Source organism: Bos javanicus, chromosome 1 (assembly GCF_032452875.1).
Source record: "Bos javanicus breed banteng chromosome 1, ARS-OSU_banteng_1.0, whole genome shotgun sequence".
Taxonomy (NCBI): domain Eukaryota; kingdom Metazoa; phylum Chordata; class Mammalia; order Artiodactyla; family Bovidae; genus Bos; species Bos javanicus.
The window spans coordinates 60,346,022-60,366,261 of NC_083868.1; positions in this window are offsets into that span (position 1 = coordinate 60,346,022).

Sequence of the window (20,240 nt, forward strand, 5' to 3'; positions counted from 1 at the left end):
GCTAACCATACAATTTAGACACATGCCTTAGTATCTTAGCTCAATTTTTACATGTTTAGCTAGCGTAGAGAACCTCCAAGAAGACAGAAAATTTTATTTTTATCCTTGTCTCATTTTGCCTTTTGGTGTCCCCTCTCTGTCTTGGCTATACTTATTCCCATCCATCTTCAATCTGGCTCCTATTGCTCATAATATGCCTAAAGGGTGAACCATATACAGTCCTTTTTACTGAATTATGAAAATGTGAAAACATTTATGTATTAATAGCTATGCAGATATCTTCATATAACCTTTAAAATAAGGAACATTGCAAATGCAAATTAATTTTCATATGCATGGCTCAGATAAGATGACTGTTTCATGTCCAACTTCAGTTTTATAAAGATCTCAAAGTTAGTGTCATTATAATCACTGAAAAGAAATTTAGATGTTTAGTGAAATATCAACAAAATATGGCAAAATAAATTACATTTTAAAACATAGAACAACATCTCTATATGCTTTGCCTTACTGGGACTCTGTTTGATAGCTTTTTGTCCATAGGCTAACACTGCTTGCTCAAGTCTGTCCTCTTAACACATTTAAAAACAAAAATGTTCAGGACTTGTTATGTCTCCAGAGTACATGATATCCTTGAAAGACTAAACTTTATTTATTCATTCAACCAGCATTCACTGAGATATATACCACGTACTCTAATAAGAAGAGCTGGCCTCTGAGTTGAAGAAAATCAACATATATTGTGTGTACTCTAGAACAGGGTAGGGAGATATGATGCAATCAGCATGTTATTGAGCAAGATGTGATAAATTCTAGGAATGAAATAAGTGCATAACGTCATGAAAGCGTCTCCAATCTTTCTGGATAACTCAACTCCTCATTTTCTTGGTGAAGAGCCTCATTGACTCTCCATCATTAAAATTTCTTCTCCACTACCCCTTCCAAATTGAAAAAAATCCAAGGCACAACTTCAACCTGAGTTTTAAGATCCACCTTTCTGCAGATGTATTTTATGATTAAATTGCTCTATCTGTCTGACGTAGGTCATTAGTTTCTTGACTAAGATCTATGCCTTTTTCTAAGTCTATCCCTGCCTAAGTAGCTGCTATTTCACAAATAATAAATTTAAAATGGTGACGACTATCTGAGCCTTCAAGATCTACTCACTGGCTTCTAAAACACGGCTGTCATTTCTTTTGCTGGTGAATATGGCAGATGCCTCTTAGAGTAATTGAAAAAGTTAGTTTGGCTGTTCTAACCAACATTTTAAAAAGACTGAATAAGACTAAACAGAACAAATGATTAGGTGAAGTGATTTCCTGGAACTGTAGAGATTGAGTACAAAGAGTTATGGCACTTTATCTGGGTCCAAGAAGGGTAGAGCTGTTTGGATTATTATTTAATCAATTACGGATGAAAGGGAAATTCTGCTTAATGAAATGGACTGAGTCACACACAGTTGGCTCTGGAGCATGTCCCTTTCAGAAAGGGATTTGGGAGCTACATTTGCAATTCTCTCAGCCAAAATGGCCTCAGACTCCTAAGGCCTCCTTAGGAGCTCACCTAATGTCATTTCCTGAGGTTGAAATATTTATACTGAAACCACTACAGGTCACATGTGGTTTGAAAGCTCTGGTGGGCAGAACTGCACAAAAAGTCACTTGAAGTAGGCAGGACAAGCCTTAAGCATACTCCCACCCAGCCTGTCAATCTCCTCTGACTTCATGTTCGCCTCAAAGTTATGGTTGTTTTGAAATCATCACTCTTGTTTACTTCCATACAAGGCTGGCCATGTGTGTATGTAGTAGCCAGAGCTATTATAATGTTAATATGTAGTCAGAAAGCCAAATGTTTGGATTAATAGATGAAGAATTTAGACAAATGCTCAGTTGCTTCTAAGTTGCTGTTGGGTATCAAATAACCAAGAATTTGACTTTCTCACTAAATTTATCAGTTTTAGTCAGTCAGTGAATTGCATTCCAATTAAATATTGTTCATATTGGGACTCATTCTTTAGTTTCCCTCTTTTTATATTGCCAGATATTTGACTATACTTATTGCCTAAGCTCTGTAGACTTAAACATGGTTGTATCCATATATTTACTCATATCCTTTGACCAAATAGATATTTTAAAGAGTAGATGACTAAAATTATGTTTCTAAATTAAATCATCAAGTAACATTTAGGTTTAATGTAATACAGTATTGATTATGAAGGTCATAAAGGCATAACTCTATTATGTACACTTCTAATTTGTGTAATTTGTATAAATGAAATTTATATGTGCAGACCTTCGGCAATGGTAACCCAGAACTTTGTGCATATGGATATGATGAGAAGGCGTTTAGACTGCTGCCAACTCCAGGTTTGTTATATAACATTTGAAACTGACAAAGCTGCAGCAGGCTACAGACCTACATATTCCTAAGGGTTCCTTTTCCACTGCGATGGCACCAGCTGTATGGAGCCTGCATGAGTCACAGGTTATGCTAGAAAAAACAAATGTCTGGAGGAGCAATTCTCCTTAAATGGAGAAGGTGCTTCACGCTTGTGATTGTTAATGCTTCAATACAGCGTTCCAGTGTCATTCTACTAGATTACTATGAATTAGTATATTTCAAGTCACAGTGGTTGTTTTCAGGGTGCCTTAATGTTCTTCACATGTGGTTTATGGATGATTGAAGATTCTCATTGGAATAGCACATCTGCTCCCAGGTGAAAATAAAAACATGACAACCTCTCAGGTAAGAATAGCCACCAGGTAACATTAAGAAGCATTCAGATAATAGCTGCCATTTTGATAGAAGTGGCCCATCAGCTAGATGACGTGGCTAAAGGCTTTATGATAATGGTTATGTTAGAAAAATCAGTCCCAAACAACAGACAATTGTCTCTGTCCAGTTACATATCTCAGAGAAGGCAATGGCACCCCACTCCAGTACTCTTGCCTGGAAAATCCCATGGACTGAGGAGCCTGGTGGGCTGCAGTCCATGGAGTCGCTGAGGGTTGGACACAACTGAGCGACTTCACTTTCACTTTTCACTTTCATGCATTGGAGAAGGAAATGGCAACCCACTCCAGTGTTCTTGCCTGGAGAATCCCAGGGACGGGGGAGCCTGGTGGGCTGCCGTCTATGGGGTCGCACAGAGTCGGACATGACTGAAGTGACTTAGCAGCAGCAGCAGCAGTTACATATCTGTACAGTCTGTTATTGTGACATTTGGTTGAATTCATTTTGGTTGAACTTGACCTAACCTGGTGTAATTTTAGTAAAAGTTGTATCTACTAATGATCAAAAAAATATCTTCACAGGGGAAGCTTGGTCAAACAGTCAAAAAGATAATTCATTAAAACTATCTCTACTGTTTAGGTCTTCAAATACTTGCCAAATTAAGAACAAAAGAGAAGTGATTTTCATATGTGCCTTGCCTTTCCTTATTACCTGCTAAATCTTACGCCTTTTGTTCTTTTGTGTGCATTAGTCCTTTCCAACTCTTTGTGACCTCATGGACTGAAGCCCGCCAGGCTCCTCTGTCCATGGAATTCTCTGGGCAAGAATACTGGAGTGGGTAGCCATTCCCTTCTCCTGGAGATCTCCCCAACTCAGGGATGAAACCCAGGTCTCTCACATTGCAGGTAGATTCTTTACCTGTAGATTCATCTGAGCCATCAGGGAAGCCCCTTTTGCTTTCCAGTCTAGCAATAAAAAAGTAAAAATATAATATGAACCAAAACTTAATAATGTATTAAATGTATGTATTCTAAGAAGCTGTACTGTGTTGGCTGTATTCTTAATAATGCCTGCTTGTGACCCCATCAAATAGTGCTGTACTTGCCAACATTTCCTTCCCAAACCAGCCATCCTTGTGGCCTGCAGACCCTCTCACAATTCCCAGGAAACCTGAGATATAATTAAATTTTCTTATTAACTCCCAGAAAGTTCATGGGGTTTATTCATTCATTCAACAAGTATTTATTGAGCACAAGATACTGGCCATACAGCATACTGAAAAAAATTCATACAATTCCCCTGCCCTCCTGGAGGATTTTTCTAATGGGAATTTGGATGAAATCAGACCTGTCAGCTTCCTAGGATTGATTGGAACCTGCAGAGCCCTGAACAGGATTCCCCACTAACTTCACAAATCTCCCCTCAAATAGCTGATCCAAATTCCAGCAGAGATCCTAATTTTTTGGAGCTTAGAGACTCTGGAATGGACCTGAGATTGAGAACTTTGTCTTAAAAGAACCAGAAGTGTGGAGGATATAATACAGTCTTCCACTCTCTTCCACTGTTACTCTGATTGTTTTGGTGAAGTGGACTCTCAGGGATGTGTGCAGTTGTCCATCCAAAATAAAATAAAAAACAACAAAAAAGAAGCAAAGACAAGATCAAAAAACTTCATTAAATATATTTCTTCTTGGGATTCTCTGGTGGCTCAGTGATAAAGAACCCCCCTGCCAATGCAGGGACACAGGTTCAATCCCTGGTCTGGGAAGATCCCACATGCCATGAAGCAACTAAGCCTGTGCACTATATGCATTGAGCCTGTGCTTTAGAAACCAGGAGCTGCAACAACTGAGCCCATGCAGCCTAGATCCCTGTGCTCTGCAGTAAGAGGAGCCACTGCAATGAAAAGCCTGCACAGCGCAACTAGAAAGGAGCCCCCGCGCATCACGACTGCCCCCGCGCAGCAACAAAGACCCAGCACAGCCAAATGTGTGTGTGTGTGTGTACTTTTTTTTCTCCTTGTAGTTCTCAGGTGCAGTATCAGAGTAGTATGGAAACTTGGTTCTTGCTGTCTAGAATCTCAGGAGTTATTAGTTTGACTGACAGCACAGCCCAATTCTACTCCAGTATGTGAGACTTGAAATACGGTGTCTTATATAATTCCCAAGTGCAATATTTGTTTCTGCACAGATCAACTGATCTGAAGTTGGCCATTGGCTATGGGTTTCTGGTACATGATACCCTTTCCAGATGTTTCCATAACACCAAGTAAGGCTTCTGTCTAGACCTCCCTCTGAAATTGCCTCCAGATTGGGTTCATAGAACATATTCATTACTTATTCTAATAAAATTTCTATTTTTATGTTTAATTTTAATTCTCTGCAAAGCAGACTGTCAAAGAATTTGAGGTTTTAAAGTACTGTTTTTGAATTGTTTTTAAAATTCCCAGTAGCAATATAAAATATTAAGGCAAAATATTTTGTTTGTTTTGAATCTCCTAAACTTATTAGAACACTGATCTTTATTAAAATATGAGCAATACGTATATTTAAGAGAGATTTAGAAACAGTTTGAAACAAAATTGTGAGGAATGTTGCTATATAGACAACAGCGAAACAGTGCCAATGGTATGAAAAGGTGAAAACAGCTGACCAATGAGTACAAATTTCTATAAAGATTCAGGGGTAGACGCAGCCGTTACCCATGTTGTTCAGCTGCTAAGTCATGTCCAACTTTTTGTGATCCCATGGACTGCAGCACGCCAGGCTCCTCTGTCCTCCACTATCTCCTGGAGTTTGCTCACATTCACGTCTGTTGAGCTGGTGATGCTATCTGACCATCTCATCTTCTGCTACCCTCTTCTCCTTTTGCCTTGGATCTTTCCCAGCATCAGGATCTTTTCCAACGAGTCAGTCTTTGCATCAGGGGGTCAAAGGATTGGAGTTTAAGCTTCAGCGTCAGTCCTTCCAATGAATATTCAGGGTTGATTTCCTTTAGGATTGATTGGTTTGATCTTCATGCAGTTCAAGGGACTCTTAAGAGTCTTCTTACTATGCATATAGCCCCTGAAAAGTTTGGGGAATCCATGAAGACTACATAAATTTGTAGTGCTTGACAAGAAGGTTTTGACACCCCATAAATGACTGGGAGGCATTTTGTAAAGGTTATTTGAGAATGCCTAGGTCTTAAATATACAGCCTTTGATCCACAACTTGAAATTTGCTTTTATAAAGAGATTCAAGTCCCGGATGAACTGTCCTTATCACTTCTAAGTGTTCTAAAGTCTAAACCTAAGGTCCAGAGAGCACATCAACTGTTACCATTGACAAGTGGTTGAAGAGTTGTGTGAGATAGTTGCTTTGCAAAGAACATGTATTGATCTGGCCACATGACACAAAGCCATCTCAAGTCTCCTTTCTGCTCAGTCTCTCCTCTATTAATGTCTCCTCATTGGAGGCCTCAAGAACAGCTGCTATTGTGTCGGTGCAAGGAGTCTATCTGTAATGACCTTCTGTAGAGCCAGGAAGCTGTGTGCCTGTGAACCACCCAATTATAGCACAGGCTAGACAGCATCTTCTATTGGCTCTGGTGAATGGGCTGGGAAGCAAAAGGATAAATCTCTATGATTAATCTCGATTGTTGTACAGGAGCAAAAATGACCCCTAACCCCACCCTAATTTTCTTTTTCATTAGCCTCCTGATACTATCTCCTGAATAACATTGAAAGTAAGCAGCCTATAAATATTGCACAAGTTTCCAATACTAAAAGCTAATAAAGTTTATTATACTTATAAAATAAATAGAAGAAATGTTTTCAGTTTCCTATTTACAGATCTCTGAGGAGATTCCAGGTATAATTTATTGCTTCAATTTTAAGCATGTAGTATTCCTTCACACACACGCTCTCTTCTTTTGCTCATTTTTCTCTTTGGTATTTTATGTCTCAAACACAACACAAAAGTGACTGGGTACAAACAATGTCAAGTCTTCTGCTACATACTCTTATTTTTGTTACATCTCCTTAATTACCTCTTTAAAGATAATCTTTTCATAAGTTTACCCTTTCTCTCTGTTTATGTTTCCATTTTCCTCCTCTTTAGTTAACAAATAGACCTTCTTTCAATATACCTAGGCTTATTCCTACCCCATGTTTGTGTTCTGGAATCAGCACCTGTGTAGCCATGCCCTCATAAATTTGTGAGATTAACATATGGCTGCTAGTCTGCAACTGAAAATAAAAAAAATGTCCGCTTATAGTAATGCTCAGACTTTGTAATTGCTTCATATGGAAGAAAAGCTTCTGGGTATTCAATGAATAGACACTGGATTTCAAATGCTTAAAAAAGGTGGGTGGGGAGGTGTTTAGATAAACCTCTGGTTCCATAGATGCTCTGCTTATTGATTATCCAATACTGTTCACTGGAAACCTGGTCTTTCCCTGATTATAAAAATGGCACTGACTGTATAGAATATCTGGTGTATCAGATATTTCATTCACACCACTCACAATTTCATTATTTCTGAGGTGCTGCATTTTGAAAACAAGTTTGGACTTGAATTATCACCCTATATTTTTGGAATCAAAGTGCATTTAACATTTCCTTAATTAATTGCATTTTACTCCACACCATATCCTGCAAGGCAGTGGTAGCAGCAGCATCTTAGCTACAGGGTGAGATGGGAGAGAATAATGTTGTGTTCTTTTATTTATCATAAAGACCAAAGGAAAAGGAGGCCATCTGAGAATGATGGCTAAGGTCGTTAGAAGTTCAGGGTTCTGCTGAGTGAGGCTTATAAAATGTAGATGTGTCTTCACCCATGCCTTTTATAAGACAGTTCTTTATATTCACATATGGAAAGGCATGGTGCAAAATAAAGAATACTATTTTAGAGCATTTATGAGTTCAGTTCAGTCATTCAGTCAGGTCCAATTCTTTGTGACCCCATGGACTGCAGCACGCCAGGCTTCCCTGTCCATCCTCAACTCCCAGAGCTTGCTTAAACTCATGTCCATTGAGTCGATGATGCCATCCAACCATCTCATCCTCTGTTGTCCCCTTCTCCTAAGTGCCTTGTTAATTATTATTTTAAAATACCTGACATTGGGTATTTTGTATTGGAGCTTACTACGTGGCAGAAGTTGAGATACATACATACTTTCTCATTTAAATTTTGTAAGAAAACTAAGGAAAAACGATTGTGCCATTTACAGAAGAGGAAAAATGGGATTCAAATAGGTGAAGTAGCTCACTGAAGGTCACATAAGTTGTGGATGGTGAAGCCAGGTTTAAAACTCAGTTCTATTTGACTCCAAATCTGTGCTTTAACCAGATGTAATTTTAAAAGACCTGTATTGAGTCACTATATAGTTTTCAAGGTAACTGTTTTTTAAGATACTATGTAAGCATTTGAAACTTGTTTGATTTTTTTTTTTTAACTTGGGGGTTTTGTTTGAGTGAAAGAAACCTGGATAAAACCTTGATATTCTTGATCTTGTATTAAAATGACATTATACTTTAGTAGCACAGGTTATATAAACAAGAGAAATATTAATAATCAAACATACATTGACTTTATATTAGCCTGTACAATTTTTTATTTCTGAAATTTAAGACATTTTTCCCTATAACTTTAGAGATAAAATTCTTTGAGACCTATTCCAAAATGCTTCATTCATCTTGTCTAACCAAGGTATTAACTCTGCTCAGTAACGTTCTTCTAGATGTCCTGAATTTGAGTAAATATATAATATGCTTTATTTAAACTATTGGTCTTAAAGAGCATTGATAGGCAGTATAAATACTGTAATTCTTAATAAGTTATCAACCTTTTAAATTAGACACTCAAAATGTTCAGTTGAGTGTAAATACATTTCTGGTTTTGTGTTTTTTTGTTTTCTTTTTTTACCACACAGAACTATTCTTCAGCTAAACTAGTAGTTTTCTTCCATTTGGAATGTCTTTTCTTTTGTTAATGCCCTTCCATTATTCACGTCTTTTTTGTTCTGCTTTGATTTTTCATAATTTGTTTTTGTTGTTCAGTCACTAAGTTGTATCCAACTCTTTATATATAGAACTATTTTGTTCTATAGTATTTGTCCAAACCTCAAAACGAGGCTTGCTCCTTTTTCTCTCCCCCCAAATTTTTAATTAATTAAATTAATTAATTTAATTGTTTGACTATATCACTTAGTTTTCAGACCAGACTTTACTTTTAAGAACAATTTTAGATTTACAGGCAATTTAAGGAGATATTACAGAGTTCTCATACACATCACACTCAATTCCCCCAGTTAACATCTTACCTTACTGTGGACATTTGCCACAATTAATGGGCCAGTATTGATATGTTAGTATTAATAAAGTCCTTTAGTTTATTCATATTTCCCTAGTTTTTACCAAATGTCTTTTTTTTTTTTTTCTGTTCTAGGATCCCACAATAATACCATACTACAGTTTTCATATATCCTTCAGTTCAGTTCAGTTCAGTCACTCAGTCGTGTTCGACTCTTTGTGACCCCATGAATCGCAGCACGCCAGGCCTCCCTGTCCATCACCATCTCCCGGAGTTCACTCAAACTCATATCCATCGAGTCAGTGATGCCATCCAGCCATCTCATCCTCTGTCGTCCCCTTCTCCTCCTGCCCCCAATCCCTCCCAGCATCAGAGTCTTTTCCAATGAGTCAACTCTTCACATGAGGTGGCCAAAGTACTGGAGTTTCAGCTTTAGCATCATTCCTTCCAAAGAACACCCAGGGCTGATCTCCTTTAGAGTGGACTGGTTGGATCTCCTTGCAGTCCAAGGGACTCTCAAGAGTCTTCTCCAACACCACAGTTCAAAAGCATCAATTCTTCGGCACTCAGCCTTCTTCACAGTCCAACTCTCACATCCATAATGACTACTGGAAAAACTATAGCCTTGACTAGATGGACCTTTGTTGCCAAAGTAACGTCTCTGCTTTTGAATATGCTATCTAGGTTGGTCATAACTTTCCTTCCAAGGAGTAAGCATCTTTTAATTTCATGGATGCAGTCACCATCTGCAGTGATTTTGGAGCCCCAAAAAATAAAGTCTGATACTGTTTCCCCATCTACTTCCCATGAAGTGATGGGATCAGATGCCATGATCTTAGTTTTCTGAATGTTGAGCTTTAATCCAACTTTTTCACTCTCCTCTTTCACTCTCATCAAGAGGCTTTTGAGTTCCTCTTCACTTTCTGCCATAAGGGTGTGTCATCTGCATATCTCAGGTTATTGATATTTCTCCCAACAATCTTGATTTCAGCTTGTGCTTAGGCTATGGTAAGGAATCTGCCTACAACGTGGGAGAGTCAGGTTCAATCCCTGGATCAGGAAGATCCTTTGGAGAAGCAAATGGCTACCCACTCCATTATTCTTGACTGGAGAATTCCATGGCGGAGGAGGCTGGCTGGTTATGGTCCATTGGGTGGCAAAGGGTCAGACACAACTGAGCAACTAGCACTTTCAACACTTTAGGCTACTATTGGCTAAGCTAATTTCTCAGACTTTCCTTGGTTTTGATAACCTTGGCAGTTTTGAGGAGCACTAGTCAAGTGTTTTATTGAATTCCCCTGTAGTAAAATTTGTCTGTTTTTCTGATGGTTAGACTGGGGTTATGCATTTTGGAGGAAGGAAAACCTGAGATAGAGTGCCAGTTTCTTTACATCATATCAAAGTATTAGTCACTCAGTCGTGCCCACCTCTTTGTGATGCCATGGACTGTAGTCCACCAGGCTCCTCTGTCCATGGAATTCTCCAGCAAGAATACTGGAGTGGGTTGCCATTTCCTTCTCCAGGGGATCTTTCCAACCCAAGGACTGAACCTGAGTCTTCTGCATTACAGTTGTATTCTTTACAGTCTGACCTACTAGGGAAGACACATCGTATCAAAGACACATACTCTTAGCATGGTTCATCACTATTGGTATGATCTTGTTCATTTAGCTGAAGTATTATTGTTTTCAGGTTTTTCCACTGTAAAAGTACTGCCTTTCTTCCCCTTTCCAACTTGTGTTCAGAAGGAAATCACCGTGTGCTGCCCACACATAGGCAATAGGAATTTATGGACCCTCCGTGAGGGCAGATTATCTACATACACTTTTTGGAATTCTTTTGAAAGAGATATTTGTCTTCTCTCTTTATTAATTTACTCATTTACTTACATCAGTACGGACTTATGGATATTTCTTTTCTATTTTGTGTTATGGTCCAAAAGCACTTTTATTTCCTCAAATTGGGGCTTCTTTCCGTTGGCCTCTGTGTCTCTTCAATATGTTTCCATCAATGTGGGGTGTTGTTTGTGTTTTGAGCACTCCTTTACTTCCTGGTACTATAAGAATCTCCAGGCATATCTTTATGTCCTGCCTCAGTACTAGAATCAGCCACTTTTCCAAGGATCCCTGGTTCTTCTTACTGGAAAATGGTGTTAGAGGACAAGATCTGGATGCTAAGTATGATCATGTCACTGGTATGTCACTGTTGCTAGACACTGTCATCTGACATAGCAAAGAAATATGTCTGTATCTTAACCCATGTATTGATATATACATGTATCTATAGTTATTTCTATATGTAATCATCTATATCTGTATTAAGCTAAATGTAGGTTCATACTGATGTCTCCAACTTTAATACATTACCACATGGATTATTCTAGCCTCCTCCTGTTTATCGAGATCTTCCCACTCCAATGTTGAGAAACCTGGTTCCCACCAACCACCACCCACTTACTTATTTGATTCCAGTCATTTCAGACTTGTTAACCCATACTGTTATGGGACTTTATCAACCAAAGTACACTTATGTGAAGTTCTTTTTGCCTCTAGTCTTAAAGACTCCCTTCATTTACAAAGTTGCTTAAGTCAGCAGTTTTTCACCCACTCTCTTCAGGCTTCTTTTATACATTAATAAAACAGGTCCACTTGTCACAATCTGCAGTCCTTTATGAGGTTTACTAAAAATGGCACCCCACTCCAGGACTCTTTCCTGGAAAATCCATGGACTGAGGAGCCTGGAAGGCTGCAGTCCATGGGGTCACTAAGGGTCCGCGACTGAGCGACTTCACTTTCACTTTTTACTTTCATGAATTGGAGAAGGAAATGGCAACCCATTCCAGTGTTCTTGCCTGGAGAATCCCAGGGACGGGGGAGCCTGGTGAGCTGCTGTCTCTGGAGTTGCCCAGAGTCGGACACGACTGAAGTGACTTAGCAGCAGCAGGAGCAAACTCCTAAGCTGTTTTGTTTTGTTTTTTTTTTTAATTTGCATACATTAATGTTCATTCTTTGTGCTGTAAAGTTTTATACATTTTTTTAGAAAAGACATAATATCTAGTGTTATATACAGTAGTTTCACTGCCATAAAAATCTCCCACATTCCACCTTTCAACCCTTCTACCCTTCCCCCAATTGCCTGGCAACCACTGATGGCTCTAGTGTCTCTATAGTTTTATCTTTTCTAGAATGTTGTATAATTGGGATCACATGTATTTTTTTCAGATTGGCTGGCTTCACTTATCCATTTGCATCTAAGTTTCCCCCATGTCTTTTTTTTTTTTTTTTTGACTCAATAGGTTTTATTTGTATATCTAATATAACCAGATATTTTTGCATCTTTTTTTATAAAAATAATACCTCTAATTACATCTCATTAAATTTTGATCTGAGAGTACTTGAGATAAGTTACACTATGAATATAATTAAAATCTTAAACTAAGAAATAATGACCTCACAAGAGGGCTAAAATCAATCCTCCGTGTCTTTTTATGGTTTGGTAGCTCGTTTCTTTTTTCCTAAATAATGTTCTATTTTATGAATATACCACAGTTTGTTTTTCTACTCACCTATTGAATGACATCTTGGTTACTTCTGTTTTTTGGCTATTATGAATAAAGTTGCTATAAACATTTGCATGCTGGTTTTTGTGTGAATGTAGATTTTCAAATGAGGGTAAATATCTTGGAGTGTGATTGCTGAATCCTATGGTAAGACTGTATTGAGATTCATAAAAAAACTGCCAACCTGTCTTCCAAAGTAGCTGTACCATTTTGCATTCCCAGCAGCAAGGAATGAGAGTTCCTGTTGCTCCAAATCCTCATGGACATTTGGCGTTGTCAGTGTTTTGGATTTTAGCCATTTTAGCAGCTGTGTAATGGTATTTCATTGTTGTTTTAATTTGCAGTTCCCTGATGCCTTATAATGTATCTTTTTATATGCTTATTTGCCATCTGTATACCTTATTTGGTAAGGTGCCTATTCAGATGTTTTGCTCATTTTTTAATTGGATTGTTTGTTTTCTTATTGCTGAATGTTAAGAATTCTTTTCATATTTTGGTTACAAGATCCTTACTAGATATGTTTTTTATGAACATTTTCTGCCAATCTGTGGCATGTCTTTTCATTCTCTTAACAGTGTCTTTTACAGAGCAGAGATTTTTAATTTCAATAAAATCCAGCTTATTATTTTTTTCTTTAATGGATGATCTTACTTTTGTTGTTGTTTCTAAAAACTCATCACCAAACCAAGCATCACCTAGATTTTTTCTTATGTGTCCTTCTACAAATTTTGTAGTTCTGAATATTATACTTAAGTGTATGTTCCATTTTGAGTTAATTTTTTGTGAAAGTGTAAGAGCTGGGCTTCCCCAATGACTCACTGGAAAAGAATTTGCCTGCAATGCCAGAGATACAGGTTAGATCACTGAGATGGGAAGATCCCCTGGAAGAGGAAATGGCAACACACTCCAGTACTCTTGTGGATAAAATCCACAGACAGAAGAACCTGGCAGGCTACAGTCCATGAGGGTAGCAAGAAGTCAGACATGACTGAACATGCAAGGTCTATGTCTGGTTAATTTCTTCTGCAAATGAACATTCAATTGTTCAACATCATTTGTTGAATAGACTTCATCTCATCTCTATTAAATTGCCTTTCTGCCTTTTCAATGATCAATTGACAATATATCTGGGCTCCCTATTCTGATCTATTTGTCAATGTACCTATTATTTCATAAAAGCAGTGTCTTGATAACTATAATTTTATAATAAGTCTATAAAACAGAAAGTTGTATAGTGTCAGTCTTTCAGTTTTGTTCTTCTTTAACCAGAGATAAAATTGCCAACATCCCTTGGATCATCGAAAAAGCAAGAGAGTTCCAGAAAAACATATACTTTTGCTTTATTGGCTATGCCAAAGCCTATGACTGTGTGGATCAAAACAAACTGCAAAATTCTTGAAGAGATGGAAATACTAGACCACCTTACCTGCTTCCTGAGAAATTGTATGCAGGTCAAGAAGCAGCAATTAGAACTGGACATGAAACAATAGAAAGGTTCCAAATTGGGAAAGGAGTACATCAAGGCTGGGTATTGTCACCCTGCTTATTTAACTTATATGCAGAGTACATCATGTGAAATGTCGAGCTGGAGGAAGCACAAGCTGGAATCAAGATTGCCAGGAGAAATATCAATAACCACAGATATGCAGATGACACCACCCTTATGGCAGACAGCAAAGAAGAACTAAAGAGCCTCTTGATTAAAGTGAAACAGAAGAGTGAAAAAGTTGGCTTGAAACTCAACATTCAAAAAACTAAGATCATGACATCTGCTCCCATCACTTCATGGCAAATAGATGGGGAAATAATGGAAACAGTGACAGACTTCATTTTCTCAGGCTCCAAAATCACTGCAGATGGTGACTGCAACCATGAAATTAAAAGACGCTTGCTCCTTGGAAGAAAAGCTATGATCAACCTAGAGAGCATATTAAAAAGCAGACATTACTTTGCTAACAAAGATCCATCTAGTCAAAGCTATGGTTTTTCCAGTAGTCATGTATGGAAAGCTGCTGCTGCTGCTGCTAAGTCATTTCAGGCATGTCCGACTCTGTGCGACCCTATAGACGGCAGCCCACCAGGCTCCCCCGTCTCTGGGATTCTCCAGGCAAGAATACTGGAGTGGATTGCCATTTCCTTCTCCAATGCTTGAAAATGAAAAGTGAAAGTGAAGTTGCTCAGTCGTGTCCAACTCTTAGCAACCCCATGGACTGCAGCCTACAAGGAAAGCTGAGTGCCAAAGAATTGATGCTTTTGAACTGGGATGTTGGAGAAGACTCTTGAGAGTCCCTTGGACTGCAAGGAGATCCAACCAGTCCATCCTAAAGGAAATCAGTCCTGACTATTCATTGGAAGGACTGATCCTGAAGCTGGAACTCTAGTACTTTAGCTACCTGGTGTGAAGAACCGACTCATTGTAAAATAGCCTGATGCTGGGAAAGATTGAAGGCAGGAGGAGAAGGGGTGACCAAGAATGAGATAGTTGGATGGCATCATCAACTCAATGGACATAAGTTTGAGTAAGCTCCTCGAGTTGGTGATGGACAGGGAAGCCTGGTGTGCTGGAGTCCATGGGGTCACAAAAAATCAGACATGACTGTGCTACTGAACTGAGTATTATATTGGCTATTTGGGGTCTTTTGCTTTTCCATATAAATTTTAGAATAACTTAACAGATATTTACAAAGCCATTTGTTGGGATTTTGATTAGAATTGTATTGGATGTATAGAGGAGTTGAAAATATATGACTTCTTAACAACATTTAGTTTTTTAATTCTTAAACATGGTATTTTTATTTAGATCTTTGATCAGAATTCTGTAGTTTCTCACATACGGATCCTATATATATTTCTTTAGATTTATTGCTAAGAATTTCAATCTTTGTTTCTGTTTTATTTATAAAAATTTTAAATATTTATTTGTTTGCTGTGTCAGATCTTAGTTGCACCACTCAGTATTCTCCTTGCGGCATGCAGGATCTTTCATCCTTGTTGGTATTTTAAATGGCATTGTGTTCTTAATTTCAAATTACAATTGTTCATTGCCTGTGGAAAGGAAAACAATTGACTTCTGTATATTTGATGTTGGAGAAGGAAATGGCAACCCACTCCAGTGTTCTTGCCTAGAGAATCCCGTGGACAGAGGAGCCTGATGGGCTGCTGTTCATTGGGTCACACAGAGTCAGACACGACTGAAGCGACTTAGCATGCCTGCATACATTGGAGAAGGAAATGGCAACCCACTCCAGTATTCTTACCTGGAGAATCCCAGGAACAGAGGAGCCTGGTGGGCTGCCGTCTATGGAGTCGCACAGACTCAGACACGACTGAAGCGACTTAGCAGCAAATATTTGATGTATCCTGGCACCTTGCTATAATCACCTATTAGTTCCATTTTTTTTTTTTTCCATTTTTCAACTCTTAGGGATTTTCTGCATAGACAGTTTTGTTGTCTGGGAACAATGGCATTTTTATTTCTTTTTGATCTGTTTACATTTCCCCCTTTTTATTGTTTAAATGGACTGGTTAGAACATCTAGTAAAATGCTGAGTAGGAGTAGTGAGAGGACACATCCTTGCCTTTTCTCAGTTAGAGGGAAGTTCCTCAGCTTCTCACAATCAAGTATGATGTAACTGCATGGTTTTGGTAGATATTCTTTGTAGACTTGAAGAAGTTCCTCTCTATTCATAGTTTATACTGAGAATTTTTGTAATGAATAAGCTTTAGATTTTGTCAAAGACTTTTCCTTTACCAATTGATATAATCCTATGGTTTAAAATGCTGAACCAATGTTGTATAAGTAGAGTAAATTCCTCTTGGCTGTGGTTTTAAATTCTTTTTATATATTGTTGGATTTTATTTGCTAATATTTTGTTCAGGATTTTTGTGTCTATATTGGTCTATAGTTTTCCAATCTTATTATGTCTTTATCTGGTATGGGTATTAGGGTAATGCTGGCCTCACAGAACAAAATAGGAAGTGCTGTCTGCTTCTGATTTCTGGAAGAGATTGTTGAGAATTGCTATCATTTATTTGGTAGAATTTGTATCATTCCTTCCTTCAGTGATCTGGGCTGTCTGATACTCTGTTTTGGAAGGCTATTAATTGCTATTAATTATTGATTTAATATCTTTAATTTATAAATATAGGCTGGTGTGATTGTCTATTTTTTCTCTTTTATGTATAAAGTTTTATTTTATAAAAAATTATAAAATAAAACATTTATTTATAAAATAAAATTTTATTAAGTTTTCAGTTTGTATCTTTAAAGGAATTGGTCCATTTAATCTAAGTTATCAAATGATTGGTTATAGAGCTGTTCGCAGTACTCCTTTATTATTCTTTTCATGTCTATGAATCAGAAATAATGAAAACTACTTTTATTTTTGATATCAATAATTTGTCTTCCATCTTTTCTTCCTGGTAAACTTGACTAGAGGTTTATCAATTTAATGATATTTTCAAAGAACCAGCATTTGTTTTGTTGATTTTGAGGTGTCAGTCAGTTCAGTTGCTCAGGAGTGTCCAACTCTGTGACCCCATGGACTGCAGCATGCCAGGCCTCCCTGTCCATCACCAACTCCGGGAGCTTGCTCAAACTCATGTCCATTGAGTCAGGGTTGCCATCCTACCGTCTCATCCTCTGTCATTCTCTTTCTCCTCCCACTTTCAATGTTTCCCAGCATCAGGCTATTTTACAATTAGTCAGTTCTTCACATCAGATGGCTGAAGTACTGGAGTTCCAGCTTCAGCATCAGTCCTTCCAATGAATATTCAGGACTGATTTCCTTTAGGTTAGACTGGTTGGATCTTCTTGCAGTCTGAGAGACTCTCAAGAGTCTTCTCCAACACCACAGTTCAAAAGCATCAATTCTTTGGCATTCAGCTTTCCTTATGGTCCAACTCTCACATCCATACATGACTACTAGAAAAACCATAGCTTTGACTAGATGGATCTTTATCAGCAAAGTAATGTCTGCTTTTTAATATGCTCTCTAGGTTGGTCATAGCTTTTCTTCCAAGGAACAAGCATCTTTTAATTTTGTGGTTGCAGTCACCATCTGCAGTGATTTTGGAACCCGAGAAAATGAAGTCTGTCACTGTTTCCACTGTTTCCCCATCTATTTGCCATGAAATGATGGGACAGGATGCCATGATCTTAGTTTTTTGAATGTTGAGTTTCAAGCCAACTTTTTCAGTCTTCTGTTTCACTTTCATCAAGAGGCTCTTTAGTTCTTCTTTGCTCTCTGCCATAAAGGTGGTGTCATCTGCATATCTATGGTTATTGATATTTCTCCTGGAAATCTTGATTCCAGCTTGTGTTTTCTCCAGCCCAGCATTTCACATGATGTACTCTGCATATAAGTTAAATAAGCAGGGTGACAATATTCAGCCTTGACATGTTCCTTTCCCAATTTGGAACCTTTCTGTTGTTCTATGTCCAGTTCTAATTGCTGCTTCTTGAACTGCATACAGATTGCTCAAGACACAGGTAAGGTGGTCTGGTATTCCCATCTCTTGAAGAATTTTCTAGTTTGTTGTGATCCACACAGTCAAAGGCTTTGGCATTGTCAATAAAGCAGAAATAGATGTTTTCTGAAACACTCTTGCTTTTTCTATGATCCAACGGATGTTGGCAATTTGATCTCTGGTTCCTCTGCCTTTTCTAAATCCAGCCTGAACATCTGGGAGTTCACGGTTCACATACTGTTGAAGCCTGTCTTGGAGAATATTGAGCATTACTTTACAAGTGTGTAATATGAGTGCAATTGTGTGGTAGTTTGAACATTCTTTGGCATTGCCTTTCTTTGGGATTGGAATGAAAACTGACCTTTTCCATCCTGTAGTCACTCCTGAGTTTTCTAAATTTGCTGGCATATTGAGTGAAGCACTTTCACAGCATCATCTTTTAAGATTTGAAATAGCTCAACTGGAATTCCTTCACCTCCACTAGCTTTGTTCATAGTGATGCTTCCTAAGACTCACTTGACTGCACACACCAGAATGTCTGGCTCTAGGTGAGTGATTCACACCATTGTGGTTATCTGGGTCATTAAAACCATTTTTGTATAGTTCTTCTGTGTATTCTTGCCACCTCTTCTTAATATCTTCTGCTTCTGTTAGGTCCATACCATTTCCATCCTTTATTTTGCCCATCCTTGCATGAAATGTTCCCTTGGTATCTCTAATTTTCTTGAAAAGATCTCTAGTCTTTCCCATTCTATTGTTCTCCTTTAATTCTTTGCGTTGATCACTTAGGAAGGCTTTCTTATCTCTCCTTGCTATTCTTTGGAACTCTGCATTCAAATGGGTATATCTTTCCTTTTCTCCTTTGCCTTAAGCTTCTTTTCTTTTCTCAGCTATTTGTAAGGCCTCCTCGGATAACCGTTTTGTCTTTTTGCATCTTTTTGGGTGCAGTTCTTGGGCAGTCTCAAAAATGACAGAATGATCTTTGTTCATTTCCAAGGCAAACCATTTTAAGGTGTAAACCCACAAAATGTATCCTACTACTGCTAAGACCATAGCTCCAGGAGTTTCTCACTCAAGATAGTCCACACTCAGCCTCTGGGAGTTCATCAGATTTACCCTTTGACCTTTGTGATAATTTACTGACTCCGGAGGCTCCTACTCCAGGTAAGATGATCTGTTATTCTCAGTGTTTGCTTGTCCCTCTAGACTTCAAGATGACCATTTGCCTTGTGACTTTGATAGACCCGCCCAAGACAAGTTGTTAATTTTAATGTTTTTCAGGTTTTTTTTTTTTTTATGTTGTGAGGATACAAATGACAGTTTCCAAGTTCTTTCCAAGCTTATGTGTGAGCTCAATTCCATTTTTGTATCCCTGAAAGATTTCAGCAGTGTCTTATGTTAGTGTTTATTGAATGACTAAATTTATAGATAAAATAAACCAGGTTTAAGTACAGCTGAACAAGTTTTCTCATTTCTCAAAAATTGTTCATTAGCATAAAGTTAAAAAACATGGGAGAAAAGAAGGTGGAATAACTATGGCTCTTTTATGTCTATATAATAGAATATAATGCTATTATATTCAAAATTTATTTTGTGTGAGTTCAATTAGAAAATAGATATGCAAGGTAAAAACTGGATAATTTTTAGACATAGTTTTCTAAATTGCTAAACAAATATTTGCTTACATTCTTGTTTCCAAAACTTTAAGCAATGCATTGACCTATAGATTAAAATGTGAAACTATCTATTTGACCACAGCTTTCTTCCCACCCACATATTAAGAAAAGCTTCATTTTGCTTTAATATGTTTAAAAACTTTCTGTGTAATTAAATACAAGTCTCCCTCAACTACTCTTTCATTTGACAAATATTTATTGCCCACCTATCATAATGCCAGTATCATTCTAGGTGCTAGAAATGTAGCAGTGAGCAAGACAAAGTTTCTACCTTTATAGGTCTTCTCAAATACTGAGAGATATGGATAATAAACATAAATAAATGAATATATAATGTTTTGTCAGAAAGTGATAAATTTAGTGAAGAAATTAAAAGAGTTTTCAAGAAAGGCCTTATTGTTCATTATATTTTTATGCCCTTTTAATTACTCAGATAATATATATCAGTATACCCTTATATTAGGCTTCCCAGATGGCTCTAGTGGTAAAGAACCCACCTGCCAATGGAG